Raw genomic sequence first — 27,163 nt, 5'->3', positions numbered from 1 at the left:
GGAAGCGGAGCGGAGCTGAGGGGTTTCGGACTCGGAAACGGCCCGAGCTCGCCGGGCTTTCTGTCAGGGAGAGAAGCTGCCTCAAGAAGGGCAGGCAGCCTCCGCTCCGCGCTGCTTTCTGCCTCAGAAGCCCTGAAGGCCCGTTGGTTGGTTGGTTGGGTGTGTCGTCTGAGGTAACTTTAGGCCTCCTTCTGCGCCTCTTCAGGCCCCAGATGAATTGAAGCACGAATGGTAAAGGAAATAATTCCCCAGAGCGCTACAAAAACACACAAAAAAGGGTTGGGCACACTACCGCTTGGTTCTTCAAATCTTGGTGCTCCTGGGCAGTGGCGGATTCACCTATAAGCTAAACAAGCTACAGCTCTCAAAAAATTTAAAGTAAGGAAAAAACTGGATGTACATTTCCGAAATATAAGGTAAAAAACCAAATAAAATAAAACCTATATGCAGCAACTGTTTTGTGTTGTGTAGGCTCCTGTGATGTAATGGGCCGTGCCTGCTAGCTTACTCCCTAAAATATCCCTGGTTTGCTCATTTCTATATATAGGGTGCCTACATTCTGCATGTGCAAATGGCTTTAGATACCACTTAGATCCATAAATTACCATATAGCATATATTCAACACAGAAAACAGCAACAATTTGTTGTTGACAGAGGACAGCTGGACATAGAAAGGGCCCCATTACCTTTGGTAGCTTTGGGCCTCATCAAACCTAAATCCAACCCTGCTCCTGGGGCATGCTGCCACCCCCGCCCCAATAAATAAAAATAAATAAAAAGGCATAGCAAACAGATTCTGCTCTGCCCCATCCCCTAACAAAAGGCATGCAGACTCTAACACAAATCCTGGCTGCGCCCATGTCCTGTGGGATGGTTGGAAAAAGTCTGGTCCCTCCAAACTATTCCGCCTCTAAAAGCAGGATTTGGGTCTCCAGTTGTTGGTTTTTTTGGACTACAACTCCCATCATCCTTAGATAGCAGGACCAGGGGTCAGGGGGGCTAGGAATTTTAGTCCGTGAACAACAGCCGGAGACCCAAGTTTTGGGAAACCCTGCACAAGCCAAAGGTGTGCATCTGGGATAGATAGTGTTCAGTCTCTAGTTCAACCTTCACCAACCTGGTGCCTTCCAGGGGTTTGGTGCTGCAGGTTGGGGCTGTTGGGAGTTGTGGTCCAAAACGTCTGGAAGGTGGCAGGTCGACGAAGGCTGTTCTGACGTCTTGAGATTGAGCAGCTTTGGAGTGACAGCGCATTCTAGAGAAGTTCAGTAGAAGGAGGACCACAGTGCTAGCCACGTTCAAAGCACTGAGCCTCTGGGGCTTGCCAATCGGAAGGTCGGCAGTTCAAATCCCCATGACAGGGTGAGCTCCCATTGCTCTGTCCTGGCTTCTGCCAACCTAGCAGTTTGAAAGCACACCAGTGCAAGTAGATAAATAGGTACCGCAGCGGCGGGAAGGTAAATGGCGTTTCCGTGCACTCTGGCTTCCGTGACGGTGTCCCGTTGCTCCAGAAGCGGTTCAGTCATGCTGGCCACATGACCCAGAAACCTGTACGTGGACAAATGCCAGCTCCCTTGGCCTGAAAAGTGAGATGAGTGATGCAACCCCTTGGTCGCCTTTTTATTTTAAAATATAATATGGTAGAATCTGTTTTAAATTTACTTTGGCAGTGTGTAAGCACTGATAGTTAAAGTATCTTTGGAATAAGATTAATTTATAAGTCATATAAAAGGGGGGCTGTAAAGATGGCAAAACCCATTTGATGTCACTAATTCCACACATGCACTGAAAGGGGGGAGGATTTATTGCAAGATTACGTTTATGTTATGAAGAGGCAATGTTGCCAGAAATTTTAGATCATCACAATCAAATTGGTGCATGGGGGTAAAGGAGTTTATGGTAAGTACTTTGAAGGCAAAGGCAAAAGCAAGCTTTAAATATGTTGTAATGGACAAATTGACCAAGTTTCACTTAGTCATTCTTTTTAAAAGGTTCAAATGATGGATTCAAAAGTGGGACGTACAACAAAATGTTATTGTTCCGGTTTAGCATTCCAGCTAGATATGCCCTATTTCATTCCCCTTCTACCACTATCTAGCCACACCAGTACTCTATATTGTGTGACCACTGATCAGGCTCACTCTTCATTGGGCTGCTTCGTTTCCAAAAGGAGTCCGTTTTTATACACCCAGTTGTTTCAAACTGCACAGTATTAATATCTGCAATATGTTGCGCACAGAAGTCTTTGCGCTAACTGGTCAACTTCATTGGATAGAACCCACAAAGTATATCAGGTAGTAAATTTCTCAAAATCACTGGTTAGTAGAATAACCACAAAATAAATGTGCCACAAATACCTGTGCTTCCCATTGCCCTGAATCTGAGCACGAAAACCTGGCTCCCTGCTCTAAAGATTACATATGTTTGACACACCATTCAAATAACCTTTAATGTCCAAACACTGTGGTTTGTCTATATTTACTGTACGGCATTCCTTCCAACATTGTAAATGTTTACTCTTTATGCACTGTTACAAGTCATGTTTTATACTACTGTTACTTGTTCCTGTGTTGCTTTAAAATGAAGCACTAAAATACAGTAAGAAACACTATATTTACAACTGGCTTACATCTTCTGTGCAATGAAGAACTCAGGAGGTACAGTAGATGATGTAGCTTCCCTTTTGCTTTACTCTTTTACGTAGATATAAAGCTACATTTAATACAGCTTGAAGCAAATGAAGCTTCAGTTTCAGTCCATAAACAACTTACTTTGTAATTATGTGCATTAGCTTCATTACGATTGCTAGAGAGGAAGGGATTTGTAGACTGCAGTTACTTGAGTTCTAGTATAATTTACTAGGTACCTTGATGAAAAATAGTTCCAGAGAATGGAAGACAAAATATCTTTAAAAGCATGCTAGACTTCATGTGGTTGTAATTCTCAAGTCTCTTCCTCTCAGTCAAGGAATTATATCAAAATATAGCAATGAATTATAACAAATTAAAGGTTTTGCAGACATGTTTTAATGTTAGGAAATCATACCTACATTATCAAATCTGCTTAGATGAATTAATGTCAATGTTCTGTTATGTCTTAGATGTCTTCTTTCCCCTTCAAAACTTATAGCTTTGGGGATTCAAACACAGGTTTTAAAACGTCTATCTGATGATGATTTACTCCAAAGTCCATTTTTGCATATGTCTGAATACATCCCTGGTTTCTAGCAGCAACAATAGCAGCCTGGAAGCAGTGCAGATGTTTCTTTGATTGTATCTAGGGACATGTCAATGGTATTCTTAGAAGCAGAAAGATTTTGGCTTGGCAAGACAACTGGTGGCATTTTTCTCCTCATTAAAACATCAGCTTGATAAAGTCCATATTCCACTGCGTTCCAAAATGTTCAAGCTTTTTTAAACATTAGCATTCTAATCATTACATCGGACCCATTACATGCACAGGCTTCTAGCAAATTAGCTTTTTAGAGAGCTCTTCTTTTAAGGTCTTTCCTTCCATCAAGTTGACAAGTGAGAAAAAAGTCATTCTTAAGATTGCCAGTCCTGGATGCTTGTCGAGACAAGGAGGTTATAGTGAACAGTTAAATAAACTCGCCAATAACTCCCTTCCCCCAGGCCCAAGTCTTGTCTCACTCTGAGCTGGAAGAAAATTCAGTGCCTTCTAAGTCTTAGCAATGTTCTTTGTCAACATCCACTAACTTCAGACAGCATGAGCTGCCCAATGACAGTTTTATATGTGTCTCTTGGTAGGAGAGCTTAGTACTATTGTAAATCCCGTCTATATTCACAACTGTTGTGAGAAGAGAGAGCCATAAAATAAGACTGAAGCAAGAGATGAAGTGCAAACTACTTCATTTCATACTTTTCATCCGATCTGAATCTGTAGATTCAGGCTGGTAAACCTTTTTTAATTCAAAGTTCTAATTGGCAGTTATTTTATAAACATCCTGGCAATGTGTTTATGTCTTAAGCAACCAGTGTTCCCAGGGAAGGTAAACACTGTCATTTTCTTCAAAAGTGTTGTCTTTTAATAACATGAGGAATAAATTATACTGTCATTAATTAGGAAATGAGAATCAAAACAATGGTGAGAACAGAAGGGGGGGGGAATGCTTCACCTTTGCCAGCTCCTTATAAGACCATTTCATTGAAAAATATTTGCAGTAGTGTTGCTGATGGATGTGGCCCATTGTGGACTGCACACCATATAGCATTTTGTGTTTTCAAAACTGATGTGGCCATGGGGTGTGGATGGAGATATAGGGGGCTAGGCTATTCCTTGATGTACTTTTATTTATTTCAGCCATTTAAAACAACAAGTAGGTTTCTGGACCTTTTACAGTGGTACCTCGGGTTAAGAACTTAATTTGTTCTGGAGGTCTGTTCTTAACCTGAAACTGTTCTTAACCTGAAGCAACACTTTAGCTAATGGGGCCTCCTGCTGTCTCTGCGCCACCATTGCACGATTTCTGTTCTCATCCTGAAGCAAAGTTCTTAACCCGAGGTAATATTTCTGGGTTAGCGGACTCTGTAACCTGAAGCGTATGTAACCCGAGGTACCACTGTACTTGAAAGGAGAGTTCTACCAGCACTATTCTACACAATTGTTCAGTAAGAAGAAGTAAATCTCCTGGTTTCCAGTTTTCTGTACAAGGTACCTTGCATAAATGAAACCTACTTGACGCTCCTCCCCCCCAGGACATCCCATTTACCCTAAAACCTAAGCATCATATACTTACTGTTAAATCACCTTGAGATGTTTCATAAGGAGCAATTAATACATGAAAAGAAGAAAACAAACAAATTTATTTTGTATCTTTGTTGGTAAGTTAGCTTCGATTAGTAGGTTGCTTGGCACAGCCAATGGATTGGGTTGCATGTAGGCAGGAGTTCACAGTTCACACCTTTTTGGAGCTAGAAGATGACATAATCGTGTTACAAAAAAGGATGTCCAGCTTTTTCCTGATGGGCATGAAGAGCCCTCAACAGAAGGCTCAGATTGTGACCTGTGAAGTAGTGTGAATCACATGGCTTGCACATTTAGAAGTAATGGAGGTGTCTGATGGCATTATGGTGCCCACAGGGGTCACATTGGAGATTCATAGAATCATAAAACTGTAGAGTTGCAAGGGATCCCAAGGGTCATCTGGTCCAATCCCCTGCAATGCAGGGATCTCAGCTAAAGCATCCATGACAGATGGCCATCCAACTTCTGCTTATAAACTTTCAAGGAAGGAGAGTCAACAACCTCCTGAGGGAGACCAGAAAGTTTTTTCCTGATGCTTAGTCAGAATCTCCTTTCTTGTAATTTGAAGACATTGGTTCAAGTCCCAACCTCCAGAGGAGACAAAAACAAGCTTGTTCCCTCTTCCATGTGACAGTCCTTGAGATATTTGAAGAGAGATATCATATCTCCTCTCTCCTCTTTTCCAGGCTAAACATACCCAGCTCTTTCAACCATTCCTCAGAAGGCTTGGTTCCCAGACCCTTGATCATCTTGGTCGCCCTCCTCTGCACACGTTGCAGCTTGTCAATATCCTTCTGAAATTGCGTTGCCCAGATATGGACACAGTACTTAAGGTGTGGTCTGACCAAGGCAGAATAAAGTAGTACTGTTGTTTCCCTTGATCTGGACACTACACTTCTGTTGACTCAAGGCATAGACAATAGTAAGCCAGATGGAGCAATGACCTGAATTGGTCTAAGACAGAATCCTGTGTTTCTTCCCCTCAGTGGACCCAGTATTCCCTGCCACTCCACCCAAAGAGAGGATGATGCATTCCCCTGGAAGAATGACCATTTTGCCCATTTCTCCTTCCCACTGCAGCTCCCTGTGCTCCATTAAAAGATAGGTGGGGAGGCCTTCCAAAACAGTATGGGATCTGCAGCTAAGTCAGCTTCTGCTCTTCCTCTAGTCTCTGCTGGATCTCAGTTCCTTCTGCAAATGGATGGAGTCAATTTGTGGAAGGTACACGCAAGATCCAACTCATCTTCTCTTACATGGTTTGCACAACAACAATGCCTTTTAGTCCAAGCTAAAAAAATGTGAACAGTGACCTTCAACTTGAAGAAGAATTCAGTAAGGAAAACTCCTGCTTAAATGTAGGTCTTAATGACTAGTAAGAAATGAGGACTTTGCAAAACCAGTGAAATAAGTAAGATGGGACAGTTTCATAAGCTGAGCTACCTTCAACATATTCCTCACAGTGAGGGATACTTGAGACCTATGGACCTACATTGCCTGAGGAAATAGAGCACATGTATCATAGCCAGTTATGGAACATATACTTTGCATGCCAGTGGTTGGCAGATTTCACCTCTAGTATCTTAAAATGATTTTGGAGAGCAGACTGGGGGAAACCCTTGACCTGGGACCTTGGAGCACTGACAGCTGGAGTAGGCAATATGGCTATGTTACCCTCAGTAAAAGGCAGTTTCGTTGTTTGCAAGTGTGGAAATGTAAATGAAATTGAGCTATCGCTGTTAGGCTCCAGTATTTCAGTCTTAATCAACTAGTTGAAACGCTAACTTTTGTATCACTTTGAAATATTGCTTCATGAAAGAATAATTAGTACCTCAATAAAGAAGTAATATCCTTTAGGGCACATATGTTTCTAACCAGGGAACTAACCAGGGAACTGACCATGGTACTGTATGCACAGTCAGTTTCTCTGATGTGATAACAGAAGTGAGGAAAGAGCCCCTGATTATCCAGGAACTCTTTTCATCTACTTATGTCCTAGATTCAGTGGCGGAGCTTCAAGCTCTGCCGGGGTGTGTGTGTGGAGAGCAGGCGGGGGCGTGGCTGGTGCACGTCCTGGGGGTGTGGCATGCTGCCCGCAGGGCCATGGCACACATCCTGGACGTGTGGTGCAACGCCTGCAGGGGCATGGTGCACAGCGCTGGGGGGGGGGAGCCACAATGGCTCCCCACCAGGATTGTGCCGCCGGGGACGGTGCGCTCCCCCCCACACCCCTGTTCCTCTGCCAGTGCCTAGATTTGGTCAAATGGACCTTAGAACTGAGAGAACAGTTCTTTCAAAATAAACAATCTTGTAAACTTATTCTAAGGGATCCAGAATTTGTAATCATTGTATAAATCTTTCCACAGGAAAGAAAATGTAACCACTTTGTTTAATAATAATAACAGCAGCAGCAATAACTCAAAGTAGAAATGCATATTTAAATAAATAAATCCCCAGGCTTCTGGTTTGAAAAACTATTACCTGGAAATAGAAAGTTGTAACCTGACACTATATGTTTAATAGCAATCACTTGAAAGAAATCTAATTGAATATTTATATCAACTGAATATATTATATCATCAAACTAAAGCCTCATTGAGAAACAAATGCATGGGAAAATAAAGTAGTATTATAGGACCAAGCCACTTACATGAGTAATCCCCCTTGAAGCCAATGGGGTTGTTATGAGTAACGTCTGTAAAATGAGCTCAATTTCAGTCAATCTCCTTTGCTATTTTGTGATATTGATAGATATTGGTAAACATGTTTAACTAGTTATTTGTATTGTTCTCTCCTGTATTGGTCCCTGACAGTCACAGCAGGTGCTGTAATTTTCCAACAGTTTGACTTCAACCCCAAATCCAACCCAAATTCCTCCATTGTCTCCCAAGACAGACGAATGCCAACAAAAATGTTTTGTTCTTTTACAAGCCAGTCCTAAACCTGGAAGATATGATTTTCATATTGGATGACAGTAGGGTATTACAATCTAGTGTAAACTCTCTAGATATTTGATGTTCTGCTATACTTACTCCAGGATGTCAAATGAGATATTTATGCAGATGTTTTTTGTTCACTTGGCCTTCTACACCTGGCTTCTGCAAAGCCTATGAGCTCCATAAACTAGTAAGTTTCAGCCGTAAGTATCTTCTGTTAGCTTTGAGGTGATTCAGAAGAAGAAACAGGTAGGACTCACAGAGAAGAAAACATATTAAACAATGAGTCTTAACTAGGTTTCCCAACTGTCAGAAATCCCTTTGACATGGACATGAAACATATTGGGATGTAAATCTCAGAGGTTGTGGAAGCTTTTCTAGTTCTCGTGCAAAATCTTGGCAATAGAACAGAAAACTTGGCGATACTGTGTATTTGGCTTCTAAAATGAAATATAGAAACCCAGGAGATTAAAATGGGAAATTCATCTGCTGAAACAAAGAGAAGGGGAGCCAAAGTCAATGGCATGAAGTGCAGATAGATACCAAGATGTCTTCTGGCATCAAGGGAAACATTTCTCATTGGTATTAGTGAATCTGGGGGCATGATGGGAGATGGAGGACAGATTTTAAAAAACAACAACCAAAATCACTACATTTCATGGGGGCAATTCAAAAGAAAGTAAACATTTGCTGTGCAGCATTGGCAGCAAAGAAAGAGTCTCGTAAAATATTTCTTCTGAGTTGAGGGTTCAACCATATAATCACAGTGAAAATGAACATCTAGAATCAGTTGCTATCAGATTTAGGGCGTAGTCAAAGGAAATTGACTAATTTCTGGACTAGATTAACTTTCTACAGTATAAAATGGAGAAAAATCTGAATAGCCCATGTGCCTGTTCACTAAGGAGTGAAAAACTAAGTTTTAACTCCTGTTTCTCATCTCTGAATGCCGTACTGTATATTACTATTTTACTGTTTCAGACATAGGGAGGGTATAAGAGACTGAACAGGTTGGATAGTGTATGGTTCTGAGAGAGAAAGGTTGTGGAGTTGATAATCTCGTCTCCATTCAAACATACACCTACCGTTCTTCGCTTTCCTTCCAACTCACACTAGCCTGCAATTATTCTGGGTACTCTGGAATTCTGCTGCAGTCCTGGATTGGGCCTGTTATGAAGCAACCTGTAAGCTGAATTCAAAGCTTCTTTGGAACATGACCTCAGCTGGTGAAAGGATAGTGATCAGTCCCCATTATGCAAACATAGGTTGGACTTTTCACTACTAATCAAAGTTCACCCATTACTCCACTTATTGGCAGTTACTCCTGTATTCTAATCTTGATATATGGAGAACATTAAATAAGGCTATACACCATAAGTTAAATGCGCTTTGAGGGCTTCTTGACTTCGTGTACATTTAGAGGTTTGAGACATATAAATGTGTGCAGGCACATTTGAAACAAGCCAGATCTGCTTACTTTTCCAACTTAATTGCAGAACGGGCAGACTGCCCTGCTCTCCTGCAACTTTTTAATGTAGGGAAACTGTCAGACCTGGCTCTTCCTCTTTCAGCAGAAATGTGTGAGCTGCTCCCATCCACTTTTAGGACAAAATTAAGATTACTGGTGCATTTTTTAAAAAAAAAATCTGGTACACAATGATTATATAAACATTTGCAATTTTAAAAATGTGGGCACATCATGAGATGCTTCTTTTAGGACACCCTTGAAAAACCAAATATGCTCTTCTGTTCATGAAAGGGTTTCTTCTGACCATGCAGAAGAGTGCTGGGTGGAAAAGTGACCCTGAATCCTAATAAGTTGTTCCATTTGCACAATACCCTGCATAACACGTTGCACAAGCCTTTTCTGAAGACCTTTTTACGACTCACTGGAGTTTATATGTTGCAGCCTGTATCATTTCACAGGCCCAAAGCCTTCCTAGTCTTCTTACACTCCCTGCAAATAAAAGAAGGGAAATATGCTACTGTCATGGATGCTTTAGGTGAGATTCCTCCATTACAGAGGGTTGGACTAAATGACCCTTGGGAGTTGTTTCCAATTTTACGATTGTATGATTCTATGATTGCTCAGCCCAGATAAGTAATAATAATAATAATAATAATAATAATACACTAGTTTTCTTCAATAGGACAAAATGAGCTTAAAGCTCTACTGATGTCTAAATTTGCTTGTTTTCTTTTTCTCTCCTAATCCCTTTCTCCTTCTGTGTCATGTCTTTTAGATTGTTAGCCTGATGGTAGGGACTGTCTACTTTGAAAACCACTCCAGGACTCTTTTTGTCAGAGGTGAAAAAAATGCTTTTAAGTAAATAAATTGTTTGTGAGTATACTTGAAGTTAGGCATGAAATGTTGCATTTCCACCCACAAGTATGTGAAATATTTGGAGAGCGAAGTGAACAAAATGTAAAGATACAATAAATCAGATGTTACAGGATTGCTTTTAGAACCCAAATGTTTTAAGATTGATAATCCTGTTTAGCTCTCCAAATCCCATTGGTTCATTTACCATGCTATTAATAGACCAAGTGATTGCCATCATTAATATCTCCCACTTATTTTATCCATCAATATCCAGACCCATTTAAAGAAGTTTATAGCCCCAGGAGCAGAAATTAAAAGCATAGGTTCAGAAAAATATATAAGGTTCAGAAATAATATATATATAAAATTCAGAAAAATATAGGAAGGAACACCTGTTGAGAGGACGAATAAGTTCAATCAATCAGTTTAAGTTTATTGTTCTAACCAAAGGCCATGACAGACCTACAGCAACAGTACCAATAAAACAATACAGATCATATAACAAATATGTCTAAAACTGTGTATGGATGAAAAGCATGGACAAAAAATACGTTGAAATATGGCGTTGAATAATAATGTGCAAAGTGGGTTGGCAAGAAAGGTAACAATAAAATAATTGCATAGGATTTGAAAGGAATGAGGGCCGAGGCAAAGTGGGAAGAAGAATTATCAAGTCATATAAGGAATATTCTAAGAAATGGTTAATTCAATATATAATTGAAGAGAAATGAGAAAAAATAAATCAGCAAGAACTACATAAAGCCAAATGAATAAGTCAAAATGGCATGCAAAAGATAAAGAGAAGGGTGTAGAGTTGTTGGCAACCACCAAGCTGTGGATTTTTAAATTCATATATTTTATAGTAGATATCCAGGCAGCTAAACAAAGTACAAATAGGTGCATATATTAGAACAAGAAGCAAAATCACATTGTTGCCTTTCTGAAGCCTGTAAAAATGAACTATTAATTTCAGTGGAGTTGAGACTATACTTCATACTGATTCTCACAGCCATGTTGAACTAAAGGTAATTCAGTTTCTTCCCCAATGATTTTGTTTAACTCCCAAATCCAGGGATTCATCCCACTGAAAAGTAACATTTTGAGATACATAAAAATGGTCATATTTGGAGGTCTCCAATTTCAGCTGTGCTGATATCATATTGAGCTTTAACATACCTGTGTTCTGCTTTTAGATTTCACAGATGTGCAAAACTAATTGACCCAGTCTGGCACACCCATTCAATATATGCCCAAATATTGCCCCCAAATTCTCCCTTCCACTTAGGGAACCTCCATTGAATAAAACTATATGTGCAATAAGAAAAGAGGCATTTTGGATTCTCCTTGTTAAGCATCCAACAGTGCAATCCTGCACATCTTTACTCAGGTGTGAGTTTCACAGTATTCATTGGGGCTTACTCTGTAGTAAATGTGTTTAGAAGTTCTTCAACCTTGTTTTCAAGTTCCTTACTGCCAGGTCATCTCATGCTGAAGTTCTGAAGGAGTCCATCTCTCTTCCCATGAATTCTTTCTCTTGGTGTATTCCATTCACCTTCACTAGATGCCCTTCACTAAATGTCTTGGGCATCTATTTTGCATTAGGGTTAGGGTTAGGTCTTTATTATCTTCTCACAACTGCATGTTACTGTGTGTTTCATTGTACATGAGTTTCCATTCCTATCCACAGAGGCAGCAAATCTGTCTGCAGATGGATCAGATGCCTAAGTTGAAATAAATGTGAAGAACCATTTTATGGCCTGGGGGAAGTTATGCATACACCAGAGTTCTTGCACCGGTAGGAAATGTGCAAAAATCCAGGTCTGTCTCATACATTGCAATCCTATACATAAATGGAGAAGTAAGTTCAGTGGGACATTCTCCAGCAAGTGTGTTTAGGATTGCAGCCATTAAAAGCTAATTTCCTTATTTGCATTCTTCCTAGATGATTTTCGATTGACCCTGAAAAGAGAGTGCATTTTTTTTGGGGGGGGGGAATCATTGTGCTACAGACATTGAAAAGGTAAGAGATTTAGATTTTCTCTTCCCCCAACCCTAAACTTTTGGAATTAGTTTGTACTGTGTGTGTTTTTTAAAGAGCTGCCAAAATGCTGATTCATTCCACTTTGTAGATTAGATTATTTTAAATGTCTTATAGAGTCAAGCCCTTTTTATGTCTTCCTCAATTTGCCACAATATTTTGAAATTGTCCTGGACATTCCCATAAGTGATCTGAGTTTCATCAAGCTGAAAATGAAGTCACCAAAGCAAAGCCATTTCAGTGTTCTTCGGGGTTTTAGGTTTTGCCTTTCTTTTCCTTTTTTTAATCAAATCACAGTTCCAGCCAGGTTGTTTCATTCTTTCCCATACATACCACAAAGGATACACAAAGTTAATCAAGTGTGGCCAGATGAAAAGCTGCTTATGTTGTGTGTAGGAACTGACATCAAGCATTATTTCAGTGACATCATGAGAGATTTTTAGAATTGGCAATTAAATGGGGGGAAAGTGGTTCTAAATAATTCTGGAAAAATGACATGTGATGTGGTTCTTTAAAAAAAAAAGTTGGTGTTTCTAGGTCAAATTTGCCAGATCTGAAATTACACAGGCAATTTCATTGCACCCCTTTTCACCACAGCCAATCCCAAACTTGAAATTTGAAAGCTAAACTCTGCCTTCATTAGGCACTGAGCAAAATCCAAAGAAAGCTAAATCAGATTAAGGGTGCTTCTAAGTGGGAAACTGCTTAGGTAGGTATACTGACTTAGCAAACCTGATACATGCAAGTCATCCATGCAGATTTCTTTCTGCGTCATTGCTCGTGCCAAAGGCAGACCAAAGAATTAGCAGCAGGACTGCACCAGTGTCACTGCACTGCATGGGAAAAATTGTGTGTAAAGTCCAGTGTGATAACTGGTAGGGTAGCATTTTTCCTTGTACTTTCAAAGAGGTAATAAAACATGGAGCTGGTGGTCCTGAAGAATGGTATCTAGCTTCGTTTTAAATGCCCATGAAGCCAATGGCTTCAATCCTAAATTGCTCCCTTTCATGTAAGGAGAGCACCTATTCCACAAACACCCACTCCACCTGCATCCCCTGCCCCACAACATAACCCAAGCATTTGGAGGGGAAGAGGGAGCTGGTGAGTGTGGTGCAGAAAGCTGTATCCTGAAAAAAGGAACCCAGTAATAGTCATGGGAAAAGTTAAGATCAAAGCCACTTAATTTCCTCATTCGAACTTACCTTTACCTGCATTGTATCCACCCCCTATAAAATGTAATAAATGTTTAGTAACATCAACTTAGTTTCAAAATGCGTTCTTTGTGCTTATACTTGGAGGATTCATCCTCTTTGTTCTTCCTCGTGTACATGAAAATGTTTGCAGATCTTCCCTTGGGCCAACTGAAGAAGTTTGAAATGATTTGCTAGGGAGACCACTTTGTAGACAGACACTCTCAAGTAGAATATATATCGTCATTTTGTGATATAATCAAGTGAATGTTGACAATGACTTTTAGGCGACTGGTCCTGATCACTGATAAATCTCTGACTTTTCAGAGAGTTACATTTGTTTGGGATTGTCAGCATGTGAATGTTATATACCAAAAATTGGACATTCGATGCAGTTTGTGTGTGTGTGTGTGCGTGTGTGTGTGTGTGTTGTCTATCTGTGTATGCACACACAGACATTCAGAACTCTCTAGTATATGTACAGATATTCACACAACATTTACATGGAACTGTGAACATTTGCATGTGAATAATCAAATTTGGACATTCACTGTGTGTGTGTGTGTGTGTGTGTGTGTGTGTGTGTGTGTGTGCGTGCACACACACACACACACACATCTGTAGCTGCCAACTGATGCAAGAATGGGTTATATTTATATGACTCCATTAGTTTAACTATAAACAGCTGCTTTAATTCATACCATATTCTGTACAATTCAGAATTACATTAGTTTTAAGGAGATTAAATGGTCGCAATCCAGAGAATCAGCTCTTCACAGAGAAACAGGTGTCTGCCAATGAGTTCATGAGATGTAAGAAGGGGATTCTGCGGTGCTTCAGACACCCAATAATGTTTGTGGTGTTCAAGTTGTGCCTCTTTATAAGTACAGTACATATTGTCCAAATATTTTCTCCTTTTAAGTTTTTAGGCTACAAAATCATTTATTCTGGAGCAGTACCAGTCCACTAATAACCCAGTCCTTGTGACACCACTTCAGAAGTACTTAGGTATATTATTAATAAGTTTATGATAGATGCACAACTTCCCAAAGATGACATTATGCTGGCATTATCTGCATCAAGGCAGATAAATTTAACTGCAGTGCCATATTTTCCAGTCTGAATTTAATGCGACTGCCCTTTAAAACGTTATTGAGCTAATTGACATGATTCTGTGGTTTTAAGGGGAAAAAAGAAGAAGAAGCAAAGCAGATGTGTATTATTAATCCTAATCTAAAACATTGGTTTTTGAATGTTTTCTTACTTGTAAGCACCAAAATATCTCGGAACATATAATAAAAAAACAAGAAAACAGAAATCTGAGATGGGAAAACGGAGTTGCTGGAAACAGACCTTTTAGCAGAACAATTTTCCTATACATTAACCACATTTTAGTGATAGATAATGTTAAACAGGCACAATTGTGGAGGAAAAGTGCAAAACAATGGATTTTAATAGATCCCCTCCCACAAGCAAACTGATAGGTGAGTTAATTTAAAATCCTGCTGCTCATAGAATTTCAATAGTGGTTCTGACTACATTTCTCTGACCAATGATCATCTGGAAAGGCTGTCTATGGGGCTTCCCAGATTATCAGGGTTAGTTCAGTAAAGGCACGATCTACACGTGTCCCTGATGCACGGGCCACTTCCTGACTATCTAGTTCTCACAAGTGAGCCCTGGCAAGGCCCAGACATACCTGAACTCCAGGCGAATGCTCTCTTTCTACAAAAGTGGCTATAACTAGTAGGAAAAAACCATGATAGCCTCTGACTGGATACTGGGAATCTGAATAGAGAAATGCTTCACAGGCTGCTTCTATATTGTAACATACTGGCCATAGGGTGTATAGTTGAAAGTAGCTGGAGGGCACCATTGGTGAAGGCTGCACTAACATGCGATCTTTCAACAATCATTTCGTTAAAGGGGTCCGCTCCAGCATGGTTACTCTCACAAACAGCAGCGACGGACCACTGTTTTGTGGGATATTAAACTAATAATTCATGTTTTGCCAGCAGGTGCATGAAGGGGCTGAGGCTCACAGAGCTTTCCTGGTGGTGCCTCCAAATGTGGGAGACTGCTTTGACCCCCTCCGCCGCAGCAGCAGCAGGAGGAGCTGGCCACTGAAGCTGTGCCGCACTCGGCTCCGCATTTGGCCTCTTCCTCCTCCCCCTGGTCTTTTGGGACATGGGGGGCCCGCCCCCTCGAAAAATATTAGGGGGGAACCAAAAGGGCTCAGCCCCCAGGAGCTGGCAGCCCTGCTTGAGGCACAGGTAGTATCGGTGGCTAGTAGTCCCTTGTACCAGCTTAAGTTGGAAAGACAACTACAGCCATTCCTGGACCAAAAGAGTTCAGCCACTATATTTTTGATGTGGATAACCTCAAGATTGGATTACTACTAAGTGCTCTATTTATGGCTTCCATTGGGCTTAACCTGGAAGGTGCAATTGGTGCAGAATGCAGCAGTGAGATTGTTGACTGGGGTAGCCCATCACACCATATAACATGAAGGAACTGAACTGGCTACCAACGGCACATTTGAAGCCTTAAATGACTTGGAACCAGGATATCTAAGGGACCACCTTGTACACTATATCCCTGCCCGGCAACTGCTCTTCTCGGATTGAGCACGGATGAGAGTACCATATGCCCCAGAGGTGCACTTAGCCTGCACTAGAAACCAGACTTTTAGTGTTGCAGCTCCAGTTATCTGCAATAAATCACCAGCTGAAATCGGACAGGTGCCTAGCGCAATGATGTTCAGGTGCCTACTGAAGACATATTTGTTTAGGAAGGCTTTCCTTGAGGTGCAACCCAGTCATTTATGGAAGATCAATTTTATATCTGATGAAATGGTTTTACTGTTTTTAGAGTCTGTATGGGTGTTTTTATTGTTTTAGAGTTTGCTGAATTGATGTTCTTGTTCTTCGAAGCACTTGTGTTTCAGTATTTGATTCTCCTTTTTTCTTTTTCTTTTAACTGTGTCCTCTGCTTCACACAAGCAAATGTGTGCAGGATTGGGGGCAGCAACGGCTTTGACAGCAGAACATCACAATTTGTGGCTTTACCAAGCAAAGATAAACCTGTATTTGCCAACAGTGCATAGCTGACAGCCCTTATTTCAATATATAGTATTGAAGTATCAGGATTGCCATGAGAGTACAGAAATGGGAAGAGGTGACAAGCCTATAAGGTAAAAGGTAAAGGACCCCTGGACAGCTAACTCCAGTCAAAGGTGACTATGGGGTGCAGTGCTCATCTTGCTTTTCAGGCTAAGGAAGCTGGCATTTGTCCACAGACAGCTTTCCAGGTCATGTTCCCGGGATTACTAAACTGCTTCTGGTGCAATGGGACATCGTGATGGAAGTCAGGGTGCACAGAAACACCAAATACCTTCCCGCCACAGTGGTACCTAGGTATCTACTTGCACCGGTGTGCTTTCGAATTACTAGGTTGGCAAAAGCTGGGGCAGAGCAACAGCAGCTCACCCCATTCAAAACGGACAATCTTCCGATTGGCAAGCCCAAGAGGCTCGGTGTTTAGACCACAGTGCCACCTGCATCTCTGGAAACCTATACCTATACTCAGAACTAAGTCCCACCATGGCCAGTAGTGGGATTAACCCCCAATGAACATGTGAACAGGTGACAGGCTGTGTACACATTAGTGGCTTAAAACTGATCATTCTTTTTCTCAGCTTGGATTGAAACTGGTTTGGGGAAAACACATCAAAACTATGTAGACATGCCTGCTTACTCTGCATCCAGTACATTCCCATTACTGGTTTTGGAAGCAATATACACTCAATCCATCTATCCTGTTTTTGCTTGGGAAATACTGTGTTTTGATATGGTTTTCCCCAATCCAGCATCAATCCAAAACAAACCCTAGCTGGGTTTTAAGCCATTAATGTGTACTCAGCCACTGCAATTTCATGAGAACCCACAGGTTAGATACAGGATAGATAGGGATTATAGCTAACATTGTGTGTACACCTCTTCCCAAACCAGTGGTGGGAGTGCACTGAATGCAAATTAAATGAGAATGTGTGCACAGCCAAAGTCCCAGGGGCTTAACACCGAAGTAAACATGCATAGAATTGTTCTGTGCAAGTCTTTTGGCCTTCTCCCCCCATGCAAGTCAGTTATGTCAGTGAAACACTTCACACCTGATATATCGTCGTAACCTTTTTAAAAAATGGATTGCCACTGGAGAGCTGCATAACGAGATGTGTGTCTCTGAATTTGGAGACACACCATTTCCCAAAGAATTAAGGTGGTCCAATAGAGCCTACATTGCTCATGGTGCACACACTCTGATTTCTTTTGCCATGCCATAAGCTCCGGTTGAACAGTTGGCTTTTCTTTCAAGTGCTGCAGGAACGTGAAAAACCTGTTTGATCAGGGATGGTTATGGGACAGAAAGAGAAATGAGTGCATGTATATGCTACAAGCAACAGTGAACATCAGAAGAGACTGCTAGATCAGGCTAATGGCCCATCGAGTTCAGCATCCTGTTCTCACACTGGCCAATTCATACCTCTATCTCACACCATCTCTCGCCAGCCTCAATCGCCTTACATAAGATGTTACTGAAATTAAGCAAGCGAACTCAATGTATACCAAGAGGACTAAGCAGTAGATTAGATTCTCAGTGCAATTAGTTCTGGCCAAGTTCCCTTTAACTCCAGAGCCTGCAATTAACTTGCTCATTTCCTGAGCCCCTGCTCATTCTCATTGTCTCTTTGCCAACTGAAGTGCAACTAAGAGAACAAGTGAGAGAGAGGCCTTTTCAGTACTGGCATCTTTGCAAGGATTATGCCCTTAAGATGGGCATATCTGATCCCCTCTTTGCCCACTTTTAAGACTGCTTTATCTGTTGTCATCTTGTATACGATGTGCTTTTTACTGCTATTTGTTTAATGCGTTGTATTGTTGGGCTTTTTTATATCCTAGATTTTGATTATGTCTCAGAACGGCGGTATATAAATGTTGGAATCAAATAAATAATTATTTGAAGATAGTTTTCACTGAATTTAGAGCCCTGGTTTACACATCCATTTTTGTCTTTTGATGACTACAAACATGTGAAACAGCCATCATAGATGAATTAAATCAAAAGAAGGGGTTTTGTATTGCCTACCGTACTTCAACTCAATACTTTGCAGTGGAAGCAGTTCATACACTCAGGTTTGTGTCACGGAGTAGTGAGCTACCAAGTGATGAACATGCATTGTGTGAATAAGCCCTTATAAGAGTCCTGATTCTTTGAACTACATGTTTAGGAACATCATGCTGGCCATTATTTATAAATTCAACTACTGTCCCTCATGGTTTCCACAGAAACTGAGCCAGACGACCAAATTCAACACATTTTCATCAGGCTAATAAACCTAGAGAATGGTGAAATACTTTTTTTCCCTTCTGTGAATCAAAATAAAACAAAATGTGTTATCAGAGCGTGGTTGCTATTCCTCTTTTGTGGGCAATTATACTATGGGGAAAAGCTGTAGGAAAAAAAGTAATGATGATTCTGTCATTTCTTTAGGCCATTTTGTTTCAGCTAAGGAGCCATTTCCCTCCTATTAAATTGCTATTTTAGGGAATTACACTAGTCCCCAGGCATGACTTAAGTCTCTATTAAAATGATTTCATGGTGCTTGTGTTTAACTGTCTGATACGTGCTTTTCAAGTCTACAGTTCTCTTGTGATTCCCAGTTAATGACAAAAAGAGAGGGAAATATATGCTTCATTAACCTATTAAGAAGGCAAGGCTTTTATTTTTATTTTTTATTGTCTTCATGAATACTGGGCAGGATCAGCAATATGTTGCTTTGGCAGGCGTTGGACAGGATCAAAACCAGGCATCAATATATGTGCTGTTAGTCAAGAGGGAACTATAATAAAGTGCATCGTGCAGGAAAAAGGAGAGACAATTACACAGCAATTGGCTCTTGGAGTGACAGTGGGGGCGTGCAGTGCTAACTGAACAAAGATATTGGATCAGTCTTTGCCAGCCTAGATGCTGTGGACAACAACTCCAAGGCTGATGAGCGTTACGGTTAAAAAAATCTGGAGGGCACTAGGTTGGCAAAGGCAAAGGTTGCCAGTTCCCAATCCCATACTAGCATTTTTTTTTCCCTTTTACTTCCAGGTACCCACCTGTTCCACCCTAAAATAATCCAGTTGTAAACCCTAGGTATGGGCATAAGGAATAATTTTGGATATGGGGAAAAATTGGAATGATAGACGGGCCGAAGTGTGTTTAAGAAAAAGTGCAAGGTTCTCTGTTCTTCCTTTTCAGGTGCTGTACTGTGGTTAATGCCTAATGTGTCATGTTTAATGACATCACCAGAGCCTACCCATGACATTGCCAGGGCCTGCTCCTAGGTCTTAGGTTTGCAGCTTGAAATATCAGGATCTGGGATGTCCCTGACCAGGAGGGCTGTGAATTGCAGCACAGCCAGGTCTAGCAGGTGAGGGCCCCTTCCAAGCCACTAGGGCACAAGTTACCCCTTCTTGTCATTTAGATAGATTTTCTAGTAATCCAGATAGGTCTGGACAGAGGGAAGGAATGAATCTACTTTTTCCAGATAAAGCACTGAATATGCCCACAAAGTTCCGTTACTTTTCCTTCCTGACATCAGCTTCCTCTGATACCTCTCCCTTCCAGACCAGCAAGTGGTTTCTAAAGGGGTGGGAATACAGTTATGAATGTGGAACAATATACAAAAGATTAGTTCTATTATTTTATCATTGAAGGAGATGCCCTAGTTATAGCAGTCATCAATTTCCTGTTACTGGCTGCTCCGTTATCACATAAAACCAGCCATTTCAGAATTAAAACAATATTTGATGCACTGTCACAGAATCAAGAACTATAACATGACAGAATCCAGTCTCCACAAAGAATATTAATAGATAAACACCCCCAAAAACTGCTCTTCTCGTTTGAACTCAGTCAACCTTATTTTTTTTAAGTAACCCTTTCCAAATTCTTCAAGATGTGCTTAACAGAGGGACACCAGATACCTCCTGCTGCTGTCAGTAAAATTCCTTTTGCATGGCTTTTTGAATATTCTCTGGCCTTCATTTTAAAGGTGGTGCTCTCTGAGCATGTACAGCTTCTCTCCCTCTCTGGTGCTTAAAGAGATGCTAGCAATCCTTTTGACATGCACGCACAGAATATCGGGGACAGGGTTAAAATGTTTGCCGGACATTATACTGTGCCAGAACCGTCCATGGTATTCCTGGATATTTTGCAGCCCAGAGTCTCTCCAGAGAGAAATCTTGCATTTGTGTTACTTGCCCTGTCTAATTTAAGTGCGATATTTTGAAATGCAATCCCCTGAGGGAAGCCTGGAACAGAATATTTCTCCCTTTTTTTGCTACTGTTGGGGTTGTTTTCACATGAAGATTTGTGAGGAGATTCTGGAAGACAGACTCCGTGAGAAAATTCAAACAAGGAGAACTGATTATTAGGGAAAGAAGAAGAGCCACTGGAAGAGATTGCAACAGCAGTAGCCTTCTGCCCTCGCAGAGCATTCATCCTGCAACAGCTCCACAGCCAGAGAGTGACAGAGGCCCAAAGGTGCATTCCTGTCCCACACTGTGTCACAGCAGACAGCTAATTGGTCACTTGCAACCCTCCCCCTGCAAAAAAAAAAAACCCTATTTGATTTTTTCCCCACTTCTAATTTTGTTGCATTAAAAAACTTTTCTTAAAGGCCACATTTATCTGAAATGCTCCTCTTGCTTCTTCCTTTCCTAGTTAAATAAATTCCTCCTTGTTTTCCCACTTTATCAAGTTGCATACTGACCTTCCTTTCAGGAAACATGGAGGCTGATTGGTTGGAGGCACCACACACTATTTGGGAGACAATATTACCCCCTGTCTCCTAAGATCTCTCAAGTTTCTATAAGTGTTCAGCTTCCTGACACTTGATTGCCCACACCCAGCTATGAAACGGAAGCAGCAAAGCAAATGGCAGTCAGAAGAAACATGCCTCTTCTGTCTACACAGATCATACTGTGTGATATGCCGGGCATATCTGCCACCCCAGTAGATGACAACCACATGCTATTGATTATGTAACTAATAGAACATGGTGATTTTTACCAAAAGATACAAGGTTTGCCATTATGTTTGATTTGCACAGCACTTAAAGCTTGCTTTTGCTCTCACTCTCAGAGGTGACTTTCAGTGCATCCCTGTTTATGCCAATAAATTTTCTTTAAATTATAGTTCGAAGTGAGTAACTTTACTTTGGGGAAAAGAATACTGGAGAATGCTGGAATGAAATATTGAAAGTCAGTGCTTCAAATCCGAAATAATTTTGATTGCTAAAAACTCATTGGATAAAGTTCCTGTGTCTTTAAAAAACAAAAACCCTAAAATACTGTATATTGTTTTACAGGGGTTATCAGATTAGGGGTTATCAGATTAGATAGCTTAACATTTACTGTATATTAATCGTATTCATCACTCAGATTTAAGGTGATAGTTTTCCTTGTTGGGATCCATGAGTCAGATTATTAAATTTATCGTAATGATAAACACTGATATTTGAATCTGGTAAGTGGTGGCCAAGGGACTTGGTAATAAGATACATGACCTTTCACCCCTTGGGTCACTGGATCACATCCGTATTAGGTCAATAGTGGCAGAAAGTCATTACTTGACTGGCATCTGTTTGGTGGCCTTTGTGGAATCAGTTGACAGATTTCAGACCAGTACCAAGTGAACAGGTGCTCTTCGCATAGAGGCTGTACAAGGTATCCTGCAACTCTTTGCAAAACTTCAGAGTCCTTGCTTTGCTAACCCCTTGTTACAAGGAGTAACACATTTATGCTGAGAAGATACACAACACAATCATTTCGTGATTGTTTGTATGAGATTGGATTGCCTCTTCATTACTATAAAGCAGCTAAACTACTGTTGCCTGGTTCTCACAAACAGTATTGTACTTGATAAGCCTGTTACTTGACTATACCACTTAGTGAGAATTACACTAAGGCATGAGAAAGATAAATCCTGTGGTCTGATGTGGAATCTTTCCTTTTGGTATGAGTTGGGATGAGGAACCCTGGAGTTAGATGCACACCCAACAGATCATGTTTGGCTTCCAAATGTGGATTCTGCAAAATCTGATATCTGTGCAGATTTCTTAAGAAATGTTGCGTGCTCTCTAATGTTTAATTCCAAGGACTATGCATCAGTCATGTAAAGAGTTGGGCAGCTGTACCTCTATTAGCAGACAATCTAGGCGGAGCTCATTATCTGGTCATGCATCATTAGAAAGGATATGGAAGAAAAATGAAAGACTGCTTCCAAAACTGGAACCAAATACCCAATATTAAAAAGACAAGCTCCATGAGGCTAGCTTGTGCCATTATTGTAAGGAACAAAATTCAAATATGTGAAAATAAATCCTGCCGCATGCTTTCTCCTCCCAATTCAGTTGTTGCTATGTACCTGACCTAGAGACGGAATGCTGGATCCATAAATGTGTCTGGAAATGCATTTTCCAGATCATTTAACACACTTCTCAGCTAGCAAACAGTAACCAGATTTTCATTAGAGCAGAATGATTAAAGTGTGCTTTAAAAGAGGCAAGTTTACCTCTCCTTGGAAAGTGCCTTGCATGGTACTTTGAAGTCTCGACAACCACGTGATTGCATCACCTGGTGCAATTGGACATCAGGTGATCAGCAGGTGGATGGCTCTGCCCACCTGTCAAATCTGGCCCAGCAACGGTGAACTTTGGGCTTTCAAATTTCAGTGGTGCACTGTACAATGCCCAAAGTTGGTGCCCTCTCGCCTCTCACCTTACATTTTAAATCATTGCGGCACCCCTGCAATGCTGTCTTGGGCAAACTAGTCACGCTCCCCTAAATCTTGAGGATCATCTAGTCCAACCCTCTGCATTGCAGGAATATGCATTGCAGGAATATGGGGATCAAATCTGCAATCTAATCTGTGCTAGTGATCATGAGGACAGCACCAAGAATTACCAGTATGTACTGTGACCGTGCATATATCCCCTGAACTGCTGTATTCTAGCACAATCCTAAGCATGTTTACTCAGAAATAAGTACCAGTGTTTTCAAAGAACTTGCTTCCTAGTAAAAATGTACAGCACCACAGACTAGCAGTGCAGTCCTCTACATGTCTACTCAGAAACAAGTCCCACTGAGTTCAGTGGGATTTACTTTCAGGTGTGTACAGAATCCTTTGTTCATTTATTTGTAGACCTCGTTAGGTAAAAAGGTAAAGGTAAAGGACCCTTGATGGTTAAGTCCGGTCAAAGGTGACTATGGGGTTTGGCGCTCATCTCGCTTTTCAGTCCGAGAGAGCTGGCGTTTGTCCGCAGACAGCTTTATCATGGCTAAACTGCTTCTGGCACAATGGGACACTGTGACACTGTGACAAGTACCAGAGCGCACGGAAATGCTGTTTATCTTCCCGTCACAGCAGTACCTATATATCTACTTGCACTGGTATGCTTTCAAACTGCTAGGTTGGCAGACCTTGTTAACCTTATGAGGAAAGGACTTGTTAAAAGTTGCTTTTTCACATGGCATTAAATGGGATTTTTAACACAAATGTAAAACACTCTGCTTAGAGACAGACAAACACCATTTAAAGATTATTGTAAGTAATTGGTATATAAATTATCCAAATAAATAAATAATATAGATATGGTAGAATTCATAGATAGGTTTTAAAAGTCTTCATCCCACATAATAATACAGATGATGTCATGAGAAAAGCTTATAAGAACTTAGCATAATGGCTGAAAAAAATAATTGTAATGTCGCTTTTAAAGGTTTTTTTCTTGCTGTTTGGGCCATATGTGTATTTGAAAAGTGTTAAATATCCAAGGTAACCAAATCAAACCTTGTTATTAAGTATAATATACAACTTATTCAGAACAAGGCATTCAAACTGTATTTTCTCATTTGTTCCAAGCCAATGTTGTCGTGATTGTTGCTGCTTAGCTGACGATACTGTCAACTGCGATAGGAGCGGTCCATGCAAAATACTCTCTGGGTAAGAAGTCTTACGTGTAACAATTTCTGTGTTCTGTAAAGCATCTAAATTGATGCCTGATATGTCGTCGTTGTAGCAGCAAAAGAAAAGAAAAACCAGCGGTTGTGAGCACGGTAACGAAAACAGTAGTAAAGCGGTGATAAGTTGTCCTTAACTTCTGGTCATGACAAACACTTTGGAATCAGGGATGCCATCTATCTAAAATTCGCATGCCCTCCCCCCCCCAGCCTCTCATGCGCCACTCATGTGTGTGTTTTGCGCCCCCTGCAGCACAGGGCCCAGTGTGACCCCACTGGTCACGCTACCCTAAATCAGCCTCTGTTGTTGGTATTACCAGCCTGCTGCTACCACATGAGAAACTTTATTCGGTTACCCTGTGCCCTTAAGTCTGCAAGGACAACCCGGCTGTTGCTATGATTGTTGTTAACCCTGAGAATAACAAACTGAATTTGTCCAAGCCTCACTGCATAAGCAGCCATGTACTGTATTTGAAAGCAGACAAGTGCAGGGACGCGGACTTATAAAAAATATTGGGGGGGCCCGGGAAAGCTCATGAATAATAAATAAGCTCATGAATATGCAAATAAAGTGGCGCCGCCTCCTCGTGAGCGAATAGGGGAGAGCGTGCTGCGCCTATTAATCAGCTCCAAAGGAAATTGGGTGGAGCTTTTGCTCGGGAGGGAGGGCAGGAGGCATGCAGCCCGCCCCTCCCTGTGCATTTTGGGCTGGGGGAGGGGCGGCGATGGCGCTCTGCTGGAGGGGCGCCGGAGATTATTGGGGGGGCGGAGCCCCCCCAAACGAATTTTTGAGGGGGCTCGGGCCCCCTCAAGCCCCATGGAGTCGGCGCCTATGGACAAGTGGGTGGGACAGCGCCCCTGTAGCCTTAAAGGACTAGTCTCCACTGCGTTGAGGCTCACAGCTAATCAAGATGGTGAGGGCCAGGCTCACGCTGCTTGCTCATCCCTTGATGACAACATCAAGTGATAACTGGACTGTCACAGATATAGCACAACAAGCTGCATTTGTTTCACCACTGATGGAAGTTTCATATGAGGTGACATCAACACCTCAAATGCAGAGCTGTTTAACAGAGTAGGCTGCCACATTCAGCTGTCAGTCATCACATGTCCAATAATCAAGCAATGCATATCTATATGCATGTGTGAACCAGTCAGTGTTAGAAACTGAGATATGAAAGCTAGGAGCTAGATGGCTCCTTAAACCGAGGTTATGGGTGCAACAATGGAATGTCCAGGTGCGGTTTTTTTATAACAAGAATACAAAGCTGAAAATGAATGAACTGCAGCTAAAATGTTATGTTCATTTTTCACATGGTCAGGTCCTTCCCCTGCCCACCCCCCTAATATTCTTAAGAGGGTCTCTTCTCCAGTTTTGAGAGAGTAGCTGGAAGTGGGGAGGCAGAAAAAGGTCCTCCTTTCCTTCCACTCTGCAATTTTAATCTGAAATCTTAGGCGCAGTACGGTGCCCAGAGCTCAGAAACTTATCACGCTGTTTAAATTCCCTGTCGCAAAATGTGCCTAGAATAGTGGGAGTTTCGAACTCTGGAACCAGTCTACAGGTTGACCTTTGAATTAGATTCCACAAAGGAATGGAGCAGATTGGCAATCTGGTTTGGACCAAGGAGGACATTCCCATAATCCTAATTTACAATACAAAATACACCCATGTAAGGTTTCCATTCCTTTTTAAAAGAGTGAGAACGGAACGGAAAGGGGAAGAGTGTTCCTGAATAGCTGTGTCAAATAGGAGATTTTTGGAGTGTGCAGTTGGATGAACATGTAGCAGCAGAATTTCCCTCTTTTCCTTAACTCCATTTTTGGGTTACCCTCCTTTTCTCTGTGTAATCTTTTCCTGTTGCAGAATTGTACACTATTTCATTGATGGTGGTGACCCCACTGTTACCAGATGACTTATATGCCTGGATAGCTCAGCTGGCTACAGCGAGGGGCTGATAACGCCAAGGTTGCAGGTTCGATCCTCATATGGGATCCCCAATATGGGGCAGCTACATATTCCTGCACTGAAGGGGGTTGGACTAGATCATCAAGATCCCTTCCATTCTGTGATCAGGACGTGCCACATTAGTGGGTCCTTGTAAACCAGCAGCTGAAGACAAGGGAAGATCGACCTCTCCGTGGCCATATAAAGTACGGTGCCTGCGAGGGAATGAGGCAGGGGATCCTAGACGTGCGGCGGGAGAGGAAGCGGGGCTGGCTTTGAAGCTGGATAGACGGTCACGTCTGTATGGGGTGCGGAGAAGGACCTGGCATCGGTTGCGGAGGGGGGAGGTCTCATCTCCCCACATACACGCTCTCTCCAGATCCTGGGAGCGCAAGAAGAGTTTCTCTCCCCTAACAGCCGCCTCCTCGCCCCTTCCGTCGAAGAAAACTATCTCGTGGCAACGCTGCGCAGGGGCGCGCGGAGTGGGGCGTGAATCGCTTCTGAATAAACGTCTCTATTAATGAATTATTAGCTCGGCTCTCCTGACCTTAAAAGTGGGATGAAGAGGCGCCCAGGGCAAGAAAGGAAAGCTGCTGGAGCCTTTATCGGTCTCCTGTCAGAGGCGCCCGACCATTTGTCTTCCCCCTCAGATCGCGAGAATTAATTAATATGAAAGGAAACTTTTTTAATTGTGTGTCAAACGAAATCAGATAGGGTCTCCGCCCCTCCCAGATTCAATATATATTCTTTCGGGTCTTCGCTTCTTCCAGCTTATTTCCCCCCTATCTTTCACAAGGAGAAAGTGTAAGAAGCAAAGGGGTGATATTGGGGGGGGGGCGGTATGTATGTAATATTCCCAAGGAGGGAAAAAATGATGGATTTGGGGGTAGATAATTTATCGAT

The 27,163-nt window shown here is 41.6% G+C and overlaps 1 long non-coding RNA gene across 3 annotated transcripts; it reads left to right on the top strand.

Moving 5' to 3' along the window:
• Positions 1–32: 32 nt before the first annotated feature.
• Positions 33–26,194, top strand: LOC309380671. 3 transcript variants are annotated; one of them, XR_014173007.1, is made up of 7 exons: positions 33–173; positions 9,939–10,002; positions 11,708–11,836; positions 11,961–12,038; positions 19,550–19,721; positions 24,218–24,298; positions 26,180–26,194. It is a non-coding gene; the product is annotated as an uncharacterized lncRNA (long non-coding RNA). The 3 variants fall into 3 exon arrangements; XR_014173008.1 differs by lacking the exons at positions 24,218–24,298; positions 26,180–26,194 and adding an exon at positions 21,077–21,489; XR_014173009.1 differs by lacking the exons at positions 24,218–24,298; positions 26,180–26,194 and adding an exon at positions 20,662–21,001.
• The last annotated feature ends 969 nt before the right edge of the window (positions 26,195–27,163 follow it).

Source organism: Podarcis melisellensis (genome assembly GCF_964234715.1).
Source record: "Podarcis melisellensis genome assembly, chromosome: 11".
NCBI lineage: Eukaryota > Metazoa > Chordata > Lepidosauria > Squamata > Lacertidae > Podarcis > Podarcis melisellensis.
Note: the sequence above shows the minus strand (reverse complement) of the source record. Positions and strands in the feature narration are given on the sequence as shown.